This window comes from Coenobita brevimanus, chromosome 76 (assembly GCF_032717465.1).
Source record: "Coenobita brevimanus isolate Jiangsu-jjx chromosome 76, ASM3271746v2, whole genome shotgun sequence".
NCBI lineage: Eukaryota > Metazoa > Arthropoda > Malacostraca > Decapoda > Coenobitidae > Coenobita > Coenobita brevimanus.
This window is the reverse complement of record NC_137029.1, coordinates 28,580,508-28,596,732: the sequence shown is the minus strand read 5'-3', so window position 1 is coordinate 28,596,732 and position 16,225 is coordinate 28,580,508.

The following is a 16,225-nucleotide window of genomic DNA, read 5'->3' as shown; positions in this document are numbered from 1 at the left end:
CTCCCAAGCATCACGAAAGTGACGCCCCACGGTTAAGGGGTTAAATGAAGAATGTTGTCACTCCCCGGAACCCATGGTAATATGAGCCTACTACCGTACAGTTCTATCATAATACTCAGAATCTGAATTGAAGCTTAATTTATATCCTCAAGAAGGAAATCCAGACGATATGTAAGTTATGCCACCATGTGACGAGTTTCACTGGTCGCAGCTGAAAAAGCATTTATCTCTCCCTCTCTTTCTCTGTCATTTTACTTGTTTTTAAATGGGAAACATCTTGGTCTCTCATGTTTTATTGGTACAACCATAAAATGAGTAGCTAGTTCCTGTAGGTCTCAGTGACGGCGATGTTTTGAGCTCTCAACATGGAGTATTAGTAAATGTAACTGCTGATCCCTGACTTAACCAAACTTAACCCAACCTACACATATTCTAAGTAATATGGTAAATGGTGCAGAGTGTTTGGAATAAGCACCAAACAAAAATGTGACTTAAGAGTGTTCAGTTTTACAGTAGTTTTATACAATGACTGAGTCATCCCTACCCAAGATTAGAAACTGGAGCTAATTCTTAAAATCATGTTAAACAGTACTACAGTACCTTATCAAAGGCAGATATACTGTACAATTAGTATAGATACTATTTATCTGCTGCTGAGCTATGAATGTTATTACAGTATCAATTACTGTAGTACTGTTCCAAGAAAAGCAATGAGTACAGGCACACCCCGGTTTAACGATGCAATTGGTTAAGTAAAAACCCATCGCTTGGTGGGGTATCGTAAATAAGGGACACTTAAACATGTAAAGTATTGGGATGCGTTTTTGAGCCTTTGATATCCCCCCCAACCAGGTCCTAAACCAGCCCATACAAGACCCCAAAAATGTTTAAAACCAATCTAAATGGCCTAATGCTGTAAAACAAGCTAACCTAAACCTAACACCTGTTAATAACTCCCTAGTACCAAACAATTTGAAAATCATGAAAAAATTGGTCAAATATCAAACACTTCTCATCACTTACCATTACTTTGTGTAAGTCCATGTCTGGTCCATGCCGTCATCACGAGGTGGCAATGGGGTGCGATGCCCATCACACAACCCGGGGTAGGCCTACAATAGGTGGGGTAGGGTGGTACTTCTATCCTCATCACTAATCCGGGGTATCAGAAATCGGGGTTTGCCTGTAATGACAAAATGTAGCTATATCATCTTGAAATCAAGCTACTGGTATATCCCACAAATATGACACAAATATACCATTATAATATCTAAAGATATTTTTACAGGTTAATTAAGCAATTATTATTATTTTGGTGTCTGTTATTGCTGTTTCAACTGAGGCAATGATGGCAAATGAAGATATTATTATTTTGGTGCCTGGTATTGCTGTTACAAATGAGGCAATGATGACAAACAGAGACATTATTACAGCAGACAACCGACTCGGATAGAAAAAGGAAATCTATCTACATGAGTGTCTTCATGCTCAAAATGCAAACACAGTTACACTGCAAATCTACAACTTAAATCCATGTAAATTCTGAAAATTGTCCTTTAAAATTTCTCATTTTCAAGGGTCAGAGGTGGATACTATGTTGTCATGAAAATGTGTCAGCAGACAATGCAGTGTCCAAGGAGGATCTGTTTTGTTAATCTAAAAAACTCTTCAATAACTAAACAACAAAATTAGAAACAAAACTATTTTATTGATGTCCTTGTCTCTTGCATGGTAAGCCAGGAAAATTAGTAAGAGGCAGAACAGTAATAAGTGATGGAATATTCTGTACAATGCAACGCAGATCCAGACCGATGTCGAACACACATTGCAGAACATGCCATGCCGTCACATGATCCGTCAGCTCACCATTCCACTGCATCTACAGTATCAAACATCCTGAATCTTTTTCAATATACGATGAAACTGTCTGCTTGGCTCAGAATTTGTTAAAGCTGTAATATGGTACCGTACCCTGGATTCAGGGTAAACAGGAATTACTGTACTGGTACTGCCAAATTTTCTTTTTTCTGAAAAATTTCCTATTTATTTCCCAAAGAATACAAAAATTATGGAATTTTATCAATCTATACCCAGCAATCTTCATCCCTGAGTGGGTAGTCACAAGCAAAAATGCCTCATATCACCCTGTCCTCTTTCATTAGGCTCCCCTCTCCAGTTCACACTTCTCTCATTCTTATACCTGCTGATATTAGTGACTTGAAAAATAACAGTAAAGAATAATCTTACCTGCTAAGTTGCTTATGTACAGTGCAGTGTTTTCATTAAGTGGATTAACTGATCTTATTGATTTTTCATGCAAGGTAATTAAGTGGATTAACTGATATTATAGATTTTTCATGCAAGGTAATTAAGTGGATTAACTGATATTATAGATTTTTCATGCCAGGTAATTAAAAAATAAATTTGGCATAATTGGTTGCTTAAAATATATTTACAAAGTATGACATTGTTATCAAAACTTGCGGATTTAAAGAGATATGTTTGGGGTATTGGTGGGGGCAGACGCCATGGAGCCTCTTTAAATGCCAATTTGTATGTAAACATTGTTAAATCCCTCCAAACCACGTGATAGCACACAAGAAGATACAACATAATGTTCTGGAAAACAGAGTCATCTGGAAACAATAATTTGCTCTGAAATTTAACTGAGAAAGTATGGGAAACAAACAGGAAACATAAAATGGGCAAAAATCGATTGAAAAGCTTCATGCCAAAGTAGCCTGCCTATTACTCTAACTTTTCGCTCCCTTTATCAAGATATAAGTTCGCAACAACTGGTGTTTTATAATTAACCCTGATGTTTTCTCCGTAGGCACCTGAAACCTGACATCTCTATGCCATCATAATAAACAGAAGAAAAAAATTGTGTAATCGAGCACTGTAAACTTAGCTTGCCTACTTCAATTTCTCCTGTCTGGCTCTGGAAATCCTCTCGTACCGTCTTCTGCTGGCCAGAACGTGCTATAGTCATTCTTGATTTCTTGGGTATCTTTTCATGCTACGGAGAGCATTATAAACACAAAATATACCGTAAATTATCCAGAAGGGACCACAACACAACGCACACCGACGATTACATCCGGGTTCTCGTACCTCGTGGGTCGTGGCTCTTCTTCTTCTTGTTGGGGTAACCTTCCAACCCGTCAGCATCACCTGCAGTAGATACCGGCATTCCCCCAAGAGAAATGTAAAGGTAAGAGGAAAAATTTAGACTAGTTTGTAAAATCTGGTAGGAGAGAGAGAGTTGGAGACTAGTTATATGAAAAGCTTAAGACACGTACTATCACTCCGCATCTACTCTCTCTCTCTCTCTCTCTCTCCCTCATTCCCTCCTCCTCTTCTCTCTCTTCTTCCATACGTCACATAGGTAACACTTCATAATTGCCATTCTCTCCCTCACTTTATCCTCTTGTAATTCTTCCAATCCAGACAACCATGCTATCCCTCTATCATCTTTTCTTTTCAGTTCTTCCCATCTCTCTGCTCCCACACATCTCCTCATTCCCTCTTCTAACCTCTCTCTCTCTCTCTTTTATAGGCCTCACACTCAGTCACTACATGTTCAACAGTCTCTTCCACTCTCTCCCAACCCAATCAGCAATTCTCGCATTCAGTAACTCCCCCATTCCACCACCATGTTCTTGAATTTAGCACCCAGGCCCCTGTTCTGACTTTAAAGAAAATCTTGCCACCCATCGTACCATTCTTCTCTCCCCGGTTTCGTTTTCTTATACACCTCTGATGTCTACTTGTCCATCCCGCTTTTCCATTTTCTTATCCCCCACTCCTGGACACGTTTCTCTACTATCTTTATTAGGTTGCCCCCTCCTAAGTTCTCTGTATTGCCACCCTCTCTCTCTTTCCATTCTGCTCCTGGTCTGTCTTGTATCATCCCTAGTTTCCTCTGTCCTCTCCTACATTCTCTTTCCCATCTGCTTCTAACCCCCGTCCACAAGTAGATTCTTCTAACCCAGGTATCATCCTCCACTGCATCTAGTCTCAGCCTGAATTCCATCTTCGCCTTCCTAATTCGTTCTCTAAAGGCGCTCCATCCCGTATCTTCTCTCACCGCTTCTACCGCTGTCCATTTCTTTGCTCCCAGCCCTAGCCTAACCTACTCTATTTTGAAGTGCGCTCTCTCTCTCTCTCTCTCTCTCTCTCTCCCTTTGTGATTATGAGAGGTAAGGCGTACCATATTAACTTTCAATACGAATACATAATGTTTTGTCTTATTCTAGCTACGTTCTGACAATTATAATTACCCTACGCAGGATCTCGTTGGTTTGAAAAGTTAAAAAATTGAATAAAACTATCTGGCGATGGCAGGAATGAATTAGTGATATCAAAGCCAGAAGGTCAAAACAGGATAAAATTTGTAAGTAATAACATTGTTACCGAAGCATATATGGAAAACTGAACATCAACAATAACAAGTTTGTTGTTAGACTTGTTGAGAAAAACACAGCGACAGAAGCAGGATCTTAACCCATTTACGATGAGGGATCTCTCCTAAACATTGTCTTGTGTCCGCGCTAGCGAAAGAAAAATTACAATTAGTAAGAAAAAAAAAAGTCACAGTGTTGAAGGGTTTAATTACAGGCAAAACTACTGCTCATGAATGTATATATTTTTTTAAACTAAGAAACAAGCCACCTGTTGTAATACTAATACTGTTGTCACAACGGAACTGGTAACAGTCAAATACATCAGTAAGGCTATCATTACTAATATGTCGGCCAACACTATTTGCTGAGGTCTATGACACAACTGCCACCTTATAGTTCTTTTAATCTAACTTGGTCTAAAATTGCCATATCCCCTTCTTGAATGCCGCGTTGTAACATTAGATCAACACAATGGTACTATGCCGATGACGAAGAGCTTTGGAAAGGATGCAAAGCTGTAGCATTGTCTTTCTCTGCTACTGTTCTGCGTGAAAGAACGTTAGGATGGTCGAAAACCCAGGCCAAATTATGGCGAAGAGAGTAAAGGATTTTATTTTACCTTTCCTATGCCGAACAAAATAGCCTGATGGCAGTAAGCATTCGACATAAAGACGTTATAATCTAGCGATCAAGAATGCTGATGAAGGCTGCAACATAACTAAACAACCATTTCGAAAATTATCCAAGCTGAATTAAATCGTCATGACTGAAATAAAACGTCCTCGTAGTGAAGGGCTTAAAATTTCCATCACGAAGGAGAAGGCAAATCCCTCAATTGTTATTTTTATTATGGTCTAGTGGTAAGAACGCCCCAGCTGGAGTGACAGCTTTTCACTGGCTCTATCCCTAGGCGGTAAGTTGAGTCCTTGGATCACTTCATGCCATCAAGGGAAGTACGATGGTCATCTACGCTTGGATGATCTGGTTAGCCTATACCCATTCTGCCAGGTAATGTCTTCACTGCATTCTTGTTACCTCTATATTTTTTCTTTTATGTTTTTTTTTTTTCCTGTGCTCCTAGATTACTTGTGTTCTTAATACCAGGGATCCTTCCTATGTGGAGTAATTAGTCTAATTAAAAAAAAAAAATCGAAATGAAGTTGTTAACCCCTTTAGTTGATGCCATCATTTGTGTGCTGTTCTTGTTAGCAATGGATGATTTTACTCAGCCCATATGGAACTTTTCAATCTGGATTAGTTAGATATTGCCTTCACTAACCACTTCACTACTAGCGCAATTTCTCAAGCTAAATATAATTGTCTGGTAGAAACGATAATATTTAATAAAGTTAAAAGGGTTGGCCATAAGTCCAATAGTTTTAAACCTTTCCATCTTCCTACCTTCGTCATTTTATCCCTCATCACCAGCCACGCATACATCACAATACTCCCCATCTGCATGCATGTTCTCTCTCTCTCTCTCTCTCTCTCTCTCTCTCTCTCTCTCTCTCCTCATTATCACTTCATTATCAGTCTCTCAGCAAGTTTTGCTTCACATAACACTCCAAATCACTTCTGTTTCTGTTTCATTTGTCTGTCTGTCTATTTTTGTCTGTCTGTCTGTCTGTCTGTCTCTCTCTCTCTCTCTCTCTCTCTCTCTCTCTCTCTCTCTCTCTCTCTCTCTCTCAACACACAATAACGATATGCCAACCATCTCTCCCTATTCTCTCGGTCTATACATAAAAATTCCGTCACCTCTTACGCTTCACCGACTCTCCCCATTACTTTCTACCTTCCATGCCTACTTGTGGACTTTCTGCCTATTATTATTATCATTATTATTATTATTATTATTATTATTATTACCACCATCATTATCATCCCGTTAACTGAAGCCGTACCAGGAGATTGAGAGAGACTGTAGTCGGTTTGTGACTCACCTTGTACAAAAAAAAAAAAAAGTAACTAAATAAACAAATAAATCCATCCATCCATCATCCAATCCTACATTGCCCCATGAGGAGAGTAGGAGCCCGGGGCTAGGCAGTTGGTCTCGACATTTAAGATGAGAATGACCAGCCTCACTCATCTCCGAGTGGCATTACATGAGCAATCAACACCAACCATCTCTTGGATATAAACCTTCACCGGCTCAATCCGGCTGGAGCGCAATAATTACCCACTAAACCACCAGGTGCCAAAATTTGGCTATATGGTTACCACCCAGCGTAGTACATGGTTTCTTGGTGTACAGGAAACCATTTGGCTTGTCACTCAGTGTACAGTAACCCACAGGCAGAAGAAAAAGGAAAGAATGAAGGAAAGACAGAAGAGGATGGAAGGAAAGAAGGATGGAAGAGAGGAAAGGGCAGACACCCGAGAGCAGCACTACATCGAGTGAGTGGATAGTGAGCGCCCCCACCTACCACATAAACAAGTAAGTATATGCATAAATAATAAGAAAAAGATACGTGGCCATCCTTCTAAGAATAAGGCTATAAAGATAAACAAACAGATAAGATAAAGAAACAGGAAGAAGGAAAGCACAACAGCAGAACATCATGAATCACTCGGCGGAAAATGGTAATACATCAGTTCCCTCATCGTTCCAGCCACCAAATTATAATTCTTAGCAAATATTCCTTAATAAGTGTTTGAAATATTACTCTGCATGGATACACACTGAACTGCCCATGATTGCGAAGAATAACTATAATCATGCGAACAGCAATATTAAAAAAAAAAAAAAATAGTCTGTTTAGGTGGAAGACGAGTACTTCAAAGAGCATTAGTAAATTATAAATACGATTATCAATTGTTTTAGATTAGACGTCACAAGGCTTAAGGAATGGGATATGATAAGCACTGATCAGAATTAAGGTATTAGGGCGGCGTACTGCATAAAATAATACCAGGTATTATTCTGGTACTTAATGGGGACCGGACAATCATCTGGAGATTACAAACAGCACAAGTCGATGTTTGGATTAGGACACTTAAAAAAAATAAAGGCTGTGCTCAACACACACACACACACACACACACACACACACACACACACACTACTGACGCAACTGACAACAAAAGTCTGACAACCAAAGCTTAGCCCCTTCACAACACACCTGCCACCTATAAACAACACAACAATGTCAGCACACACACTTACCAGCTGCAGGTGGAAGGGATGTAGGCTGACTGCGACGAGGGCTGCACCACGCTACACTGAACTCATCAGCACCATCTCCGGCCTCCACATCCCACTAATCCCACAGGGTCTCGTCACACTGAGGTCTGACATGTCATAGCCTGATGCAAAATTGTCCCAGCGTGTAGGCCTGGGTGGAAGGTGGAAGAACACTTACAGAAGACCACATACTTGGTTCTCTCTCTCTCTCTCTCTCTCTCTCTCTCTCCTACAAGATGTCTGACGGACGAAGGTATACGACGATCCTACAATTGTCACTTCTCCATTTTGCACACTCCGAGTTTAATATTCTTTAGCCAAGTTTCTACATATAATTCTGGATTTATTCACCATGATACAGTACTTGATGGTGTGCACAAAGTCACTGTAGCAACACTGGCAATATTATCTACCGTACACTGTACCACAAGACGTACCACCACAATGGAACGCGCCTGTGCATTGGTTTGATGCAGTTGGGAGGAAACTAACAACTATTAATACACCAATGTTTACTGAGAAATACACTGTTAGTAATTAATAAGATCATCTGGATTTATATACTTAGGACGCCGTCAGAAAACCTGATATACATTAATATATACATATATATATATATATATATATATATATATATATATATATATATATATATATATATAGAGAGAGAGAGAGAGAGAGAGAGAGAGAGAGAGAGAGAGAGAGAGAGAGAGAGAGAGTCCTGTTTGTTCAAAAAATTACCACTCTCTCGACAAGGGAATAATTGAATCAGCTGGTATGAGTACTCTAGTTCTGTGTTATGATGGGTTTCACAAATATGGTGAAAGTGGTGTGGCGTGGTGTGGTGTGGTGCGGTGATGTGGTATGATGTGGCTGTGTGATGCTATGTGGTGGTGTAGTAAGTTAAGATCACTAGGCTACTAAAGTGTTATTCATTATCCATCCTCTAAGTCAGTACTGTCCCGTCAGAGGCGTAGGGATCTGGGGCTAGGCTTATCAGTCTAGACATTTAGGTGAGTGACCAGGTGTTAATCCCTGAGCGGCAATACATGAGTATAACAAACCAAACCATCTCTTGGAAGCAGACCCTTATGTGGTACGGCTGAAGCGTCTTACGTCACTCAACACCAAGAAGGCGTGTAATAAACAGTATGAGGGCAACGTGGCTGATACACTAGGTCAGTACACAGCATGAAGGTCCACCCTTGATGGCCCTGCCTGCATCCCACACTGTCCAACAATCGGCAACGTGCCCAAGTGCTACAGGGAACTAACATGTTATAATACAGTAAATTTGTGTTGATGCGTGGCCAAGAAAACATGACATGAAACAACACACAGGATAATACAAGACAATAAATGCGTGGAATGTTTATTTACAAAAATACAATTTCAACCCATACATTATATTGTTATAATATATGATTAATGACTCACATTACAAACAGTAAAAACGCCACTGTGGGACTCGAGCCAACCACACCACTAGTCTGGAAGAACAGGAACACACTCACCTACTATGTACACTCGCAGACACAAATTAGTAACACACTTCTGAGGCAAAAATTATAAACCACGTCTGGGGGGCCGAACCTGTAAACCCCTTTAATCCGATGACATTGTCATTTTCTGTTTGTTCTTGAAATCTCCAGACCATTTTGCAAGCTTTGGGGAAATTATTTGTAGTAACAGGGTTAGGAAGTCCCCATTTACTCCTTCAACCTGGTTTTTCTTCTTAACATGAATAAAACCGTGTAAAGGCAGCTGGGATAAAACTAAAGAAGCGTAATCGGAAAGAAGTTAAGTAAAATTACAATTCTTCCAACCCATCAAACCAGGATAACGTCACTCATATTTAACTGCTGCCACCTCCACACTGTTATATTTTACTTCGGTGAATCCTATCACAGTGACGGGGATAGGAACAATGTCCATCCAATTCCTCTAAACAAGGTCTTACCAAAGCTAAATAAAACGATAGTCGGATGGTGTCATGAACAAGCTAATGTCATTGGATGGAAGGGGTTACATCTTGCTGATCAGCTTGGCAAATATCTCACTACATTCAAGAGTTTCAAGACAGCGTAAATGAACTATTGACCACAACTGTCCGGCCACAGAAACAACCTTTTCACCCCTACGACGTCTTGTTTCGACTCACTTTTGTTACCTCCTGACGATTTTACTCAACTCTGTAAAGACCTCACATGCTGAAGGGGTGAATGAAGGCCGTACCTAACCCTTTAAGTCCCTTCAACCTGATGGCTCTCCTCCAAGCTGTTTAAACCAGTCTGGGAACCACACACACACACACACACACACACACACACACACACACACACACACACACACACACACACACACACACACACACACACACACACAAGCGTTATCGCACTCTATACACAACTTGGTGTTTTCTGTATCTCCTTAACCCTTTCAAACAGGTGACTTTATTTTTTTTCCAACATATTCTTTGATAATTCAGCTTGGAGGAGACTTTTTTTTTTTTATGCAAGGAAGAAGGAACCAAAGGCCAGGAGCCCGCAAACCGTTCCTTCCAAGGGAAAAAAAAAAAGCAATACAAAAGGAAGTCAAATTCAAGATCCGTTCATTGCGATGAAGGGGTTAATGATGGCTCTATTTAACCCCTCCAGTTCCAACAGTGTACTCTAAGCTGAACAGAATCGTCTGGAGGAAAAAGAATTAATGAGTAAATTATGTCACTTGATTCAAGAGGGTTAAGGCCATGGGGAATGTCCTGGACTGAGTAAAATCGTCTGGTGGTAGTAGGAGTAAAAGGTGCTAGAAATTCTCTCTCTCTCTCTCTCTCTCTCTCTCTCTCTCTCTCTCTCTCTCTCTCCTGCATGTCTCTGTGTCTTCCTTCCGACTCCTTTCATCTTTTCTTATATTCATGTGCATGTGTGAGATGGGGAAGTCGGAGAGAGAGAGAAGGGGGGGGGGAAGGAAAAGAGAGCAGGAGGACTGAGGAGACGGGAGAGGGGAGAGCCAAGTGGGGAGAAAAAGGGAGACTGGCAGAAGGGTGGAAGTGGGCAGTAGTGGAGGTAGGGAGAGAGCGGGAATGAGGGGTCAAAAACGATGAAACAAGTCCGACTAGATCAAGGAATGTGAGGCAGGGAAACAGGAGAGAAAGAAAGAGGAAATGGAAGAGGAGAGAGAGAGAGAGAGAGAGAGAGAGAGAGAGAGTGAGGGGGGGGGGACGTGCGTCAAGGGGGGTGAAAAATGCAGAATGAGGAGGACCGAATAAGCTAAGGAAGGCAGGGGAAGACACCAGGGAAGAGAAGATAGGGAAGAAAAAAAGACGAAGGGCAGGAGGGGAAGAAACAGATTGAGTACGGGAAGGAGGGGGATGAAGGAGAAAGAAAGGAAGGGAGGGGGCTGGGGAACGGACAGAAGAGGTGGGGAGGGGAGGGTGGGTAATGCTGAAACAAGAGAGGCGGACTTTACTAAGGAAGGCACCAAACGGCCTACCAAGGTGCTCAGCTTCAAGCCAGAGCACAAGTCATCCCGGCTATTAGGCAGATTGGCTCATAAGTCTGGAGCAGAAGGGGGGAGGGGGATACGTAAATGAAGGAGGGAAGAGGCGAGAAGATGAGATGGGAGAGGAAGAAGAAAAAGATGGAGAGGCAGAGGAGGGTGAAAAATATGAAGAGGAGGAGAAACGAAGAACAGAAGAAGAAGAGGACTCTAGAACAAAAAAGATACATAGCCATAAGAGGCAGTGACTAAACAGAGGACAAGAAGGATGAAGACAAAGGAGACGAGAAGAATAGAGTGTCGAGGAAGTCGGGGACGTGAGATAAATGAAGGACGGGCAGAAAAGAGAGTAAGAGGAAGAGGAGGAGGACGGAAGAAGAGAACGGGGAGATGCAAGAGTAAATGAGGCAAGATATCAGAACAGGAGAATACCGAAGGAAAATAAAATGAAAGAAGAGAAGAAGCAGAGAGAGACAAAAGAAGAAAGAAAGACGAGGGGACGGGGAGGTAAATGAAGAATAAAAAAGGAAAAAAGGAGGGGAACGAGGAAGGAATAAAATAGGGGGGAGGAGAGGGAGGAGAGAATCTGAGACGGGAGGTAAATGAGGCTTGTGGAGAGAAATTGGAGGAGAAAGAAAGGGAAGGACAGAGATGAGAGAGAAGGGTTGAGGAGATGAAAACGAGGAGCAAAGGATGACGGAGAAGGGGTTGAGGAAGAAGTCGATACAGCTACACTTGATCACGTACGATGGGCGAAAATGAAAAAAAATGACAAAGAGAATAGTGGCCAAGTGGTGTTTGTACAGAACTGGTGATTCTGATCTCGCAGGTTGTAATGACGATTTTCGAAAAGGATATATTATTGGATATAACCCTTTCACACTGATATATATATATATATATATATATATATATATATATATATATATATATATATATATATATATATATATATATATTTTTTACCATGTCTACCTTCAGACGATTTTATTCAGCTTATGAGGATTTTCAAACTCAGGAGGTAAACGTTCCCTTAATTTTAATAAAACTATTTGTACGCAGTAAAAATTGTGCTAAAATACGTCATCAGATTGAAAGGGTTGTTGTATAAGTCCGTTGATATGCCGTGGAAAATATCAACGCTGTTGCCAATTCACTGTACTGCTAAGTTTCCTCAAATCAATGATATGGGGTGGCCGGCAGTACCCTGGTGGTGGTATGAGTTCCTGAGTCTTGCTGGGCCTCGGGGAACGGATTTTTTGTTTTCTATGCCGAACGTCGAATTCTTAAAGGAGAAATATTACCGTGTTGTAATAAAAATCATATGAAGATGAAAACGACAGAGATCGCCTATAATGATAATTAAGATTTTGCCTTGAACTTTCTGTAGGTACACAGGGCACACGTGGGCTCTGCTCCTGAATATCCTTCTTCTATTGCTTAAGATTACCATTCCAACTACGTATATTTTGGTGGCTGTCAGTTGAGGTCAATAGTTACTTTCTCTTGAAACTGTCAAAACCTACTGAGACCATGCTAAGCTAATTACCAGCATAAAGTCGGTTGATACCTTGCTTCATCAATTCGATGCCCCAGACCTGTTAAGGAGTCATTACCCTCTGACATCTTGTTACATTACCCCAGCAATAACCCAGTCAGTTAAATTCCTGCTTCAGTAGTTCAAATCCCCAGTATAAAGGAATCAATAACCAAATGTGTTGGCATCTTACTTCATTCGTTCGAAACCTCAGTCTAAATGAATAAAAAATAACTAAGTCTGTTGGAATCTCACTTGAGTAGATAGGAAATCAAAAGAAACTTAAATCAGGACGAAAACTAGATAACAATAATCAAGTGGGTTAGGATCTCACTTTAGTGGCTCATCATACGTTACTGTAGGGCAGAATGAATTATTAGTTGCCATCATAACGAAATGTTACAGAAGTATTAAGTAAATGTTTCACACTGATTCCCTTTGATATGTTAAACAGGTGTGGGATTCTCTGATATGTTTACATTACCGTTCGTGTGTGTGTGTGTGTGTGTGTGTGTGTGTGTGTGTGTGTGTGTGTGTGTGTGTGTGTGTGTGTGTGTGTGTGTGTGTGTGTGTGTGTGTGTGTGTGTGTGTGTGTGTGTGTGTGTGTGTGTGTGTGTGTGTGTGTGTGTGTGTGTGTGTGTGTGTGTGTGTACCTGCCCTTTATGAAAGCAGTTTACAGGGCATACATTGCGCTATCCCTATACTCAAAAGATTTATCAATCATCATCCTAACTTTTTTATCACCAAGACCTGGCGATAGTAAAAATTTATTAAGAATTATATAATAGACCATCGACCCCCGAGTTACCATACTTTTTTGTTATCTGTAAGTCTTCCTGTGTAATCCCTTCAGCACAATGACGTCGTCTTCATTTAATTGTTGCCACCGACAGACTATTTTATTCAGGTATAAGGAGGCTTCTCGTAGCGATGGGATTAATGGGATTTGTTTCTAATCCCTTCAGTAAGAAACGCCTTCCCCTAGCCTAATAAAATCATCTGGTAGCAGCACTAAGGAAAAAAAAAAAAAAAAAAAAAAAAACGCCAAGGCTGTGAAGGGGTTTTTATAGTCCCAGCAAAACTATGGGAGAAACAGACTTTAACTCGAAACTTACATCCATCACACAACCACTGAAACGTGTCCCAAGGCGCTCTTAAAACTGGATCAGAGGGCCAGTTTCGAAGCACTGTGATGAAGCATTATTACAGCTTGAAAAATGACCGTGTCCTGGGCAAGGAAACTGAAGCTGTGAGGCACCATCCTGGCCTGAATCATGGTGCTGAAAAATGGCGGAAGTTAGATGAAAATAATGATGATGCAGATAAAGACTATCTCAGCTTAACCCATGCTGTTAATGATGAAGGAAAAAGTTTTAAAATACAACTAGCTGACCAGTAAACTGAATGATCTTCCTTGTTTGAATCGTAATGTTAATATGGTGATGGAAGATGTCTCGAAAACTTCATGGTACTCACTGGGTAATTGAAATAATCATTCCCATTAAATCAATTTGCTGAAACTTGATGATGGAAGATCATCAACTTTTTCTTGCAAGCAGGTGCCGCCTGCCTTGCCTGGATCACTGTGTTGATATTTACTGATGGAAGATAGCTCGAGAACTGACAGTGTTGACAGAAAAACTAAATCACCATCCCCGTCCAAATTATAGTGTTGAGCGACGACAAAAGATTGCTGAAAAAATTAATTCTGCAGACTGTCAAACTCTTGCTGCTGACATTTACGGATGGATGATTCAGAACTTGATACTATAAGAGTGTAAACTAAACCAAGACTCCTGTTCTAGCATGGTGTTCAACTTGGAGATGGAAAAAAAACTTGATAATGTAGGGCAGACATGCAAACACAACTACTTTCCATGTTCAAAGCATGGCGATGAAATTTGCAGATGGAAGACCTACAATTTGATCATGTAGGCATGCAAGCTGACCCACCATTTCTGTTCGAAGCAAAATGCTGAAATCTGTTCATGTTATCAGGTTAACTGAACTACCAAGCCTGCTGAAATAATAAGCTGAAACCTGCTGCTGGAAGATCCAGAATTTGATCATGTCAGCAGGCACCACTATCCTTGCTCTGGAGGTATATTCAGCAGGCCTCATAATCTGGCACTGTCACCTGCCGCACACAAACATGCATCAACACAGTGTTTTGAAACTGATCGCATGAACCAGCCTTCACAGAAATGATATAGCAACAGGAGTACCATGGAGAATAAGCATAATGACCAGGGACACGTTTACACCACTGATTAAAATTACAGGAACGAGACTTTGATTGGCTCTGCTGTTTACCATGTATACACTGAAATGCAATTATCCTCCGCGACTTTTTTTCAATAAAAACCGATGGCCGCATTCTTAAAACGTGGAAAGAAGCCTGGATGGCAAGCTCTCATATTCTACTGCTCGATTTTAATACACCTCTGGTTATTCTGTTACATGCTACAATCAGCACCAAAAAAGAAAAAGAAAAAAAAATCTTTACCGATGATTTTTTGCTTCTTCGTGTGCTCCAGTAACACTTTAACTCACAAGGACTCAGTAATTTGATTCAGGCTAACACCAGATGAGAACAAAATCCTTGCAGTGAAAGGAATATTCACAAAGTCACCTGTCGATGGCCTGACCAAAATTATAGGTGCATCCATTGTCCTCAAGAGCATTACAGACGTCATGAATTGGGGTCTTGTGTTACCAATCACACTCTTAGTTTCAGAAATACAATGTTAAGTCTTATGGTCATATTCTTAAAACTGAGAGCACCAAGATATAGACAAGCCTCCGATTTTTGCCATTCATTTATGGAATTCCTGTGACTGTAAGATAAGATGAGCCTGCATCCTGCATCACACTTAGCAATAAAATACACGCCAGACACATACTACCGTCAAGCACTTCAGTAATTAGTGCCATAAACTGAGGGCTCGCCGTCTCCTTCACAATTCAAATTTTAAGCCTACGGCCATCACACTTGCTAGGGTAGGAAGGGTAAGGGCTTGGTGAGGTTCGCTGAGGTCTGGGAGGCGAGTGGGATTCCCTTTCCTCACGAAGCGAATCCCAGCGAGAAGTGTGGCTGAACTCCAAGATTCTTTGGAACTAATTCAAGAATCTGCAAATCTGTTTTTGAGTGAAAGTGATGTTTTCGTCATACCATTAGCTGTATACAAATATTTACTTCTTCCTATGGTGGTTTTTATTTTTTCCCATCAACACTTGTATTGTCTTCACTATTCACTCACCACAATATGTATATATATTTTTTTACATTTCATACTTTATACACTAGCGAAATATTACTTTCACTTACAACTACGTATTATATAATTCTTCCTGATATTTCCTGTTCCCCTGCAGATGCACCAGACTGACCACGACTCACGCTGTTTACAAGGTGACCAGGGTTCGACCGAGTGGCTGTTAATTCCTTGCCAAGGGTTGCACAGTCTCTGTCTCCCAGGCACTGTGCCTATACCGGTAGCCCATTTACTGTATTTCAACTTGCCAGAAGAAGCCAATGCCCCATCTTGAAAGCTGAGTCATGATTGGCTGCACTTACAGGCAACTGCCACACACAGCCAT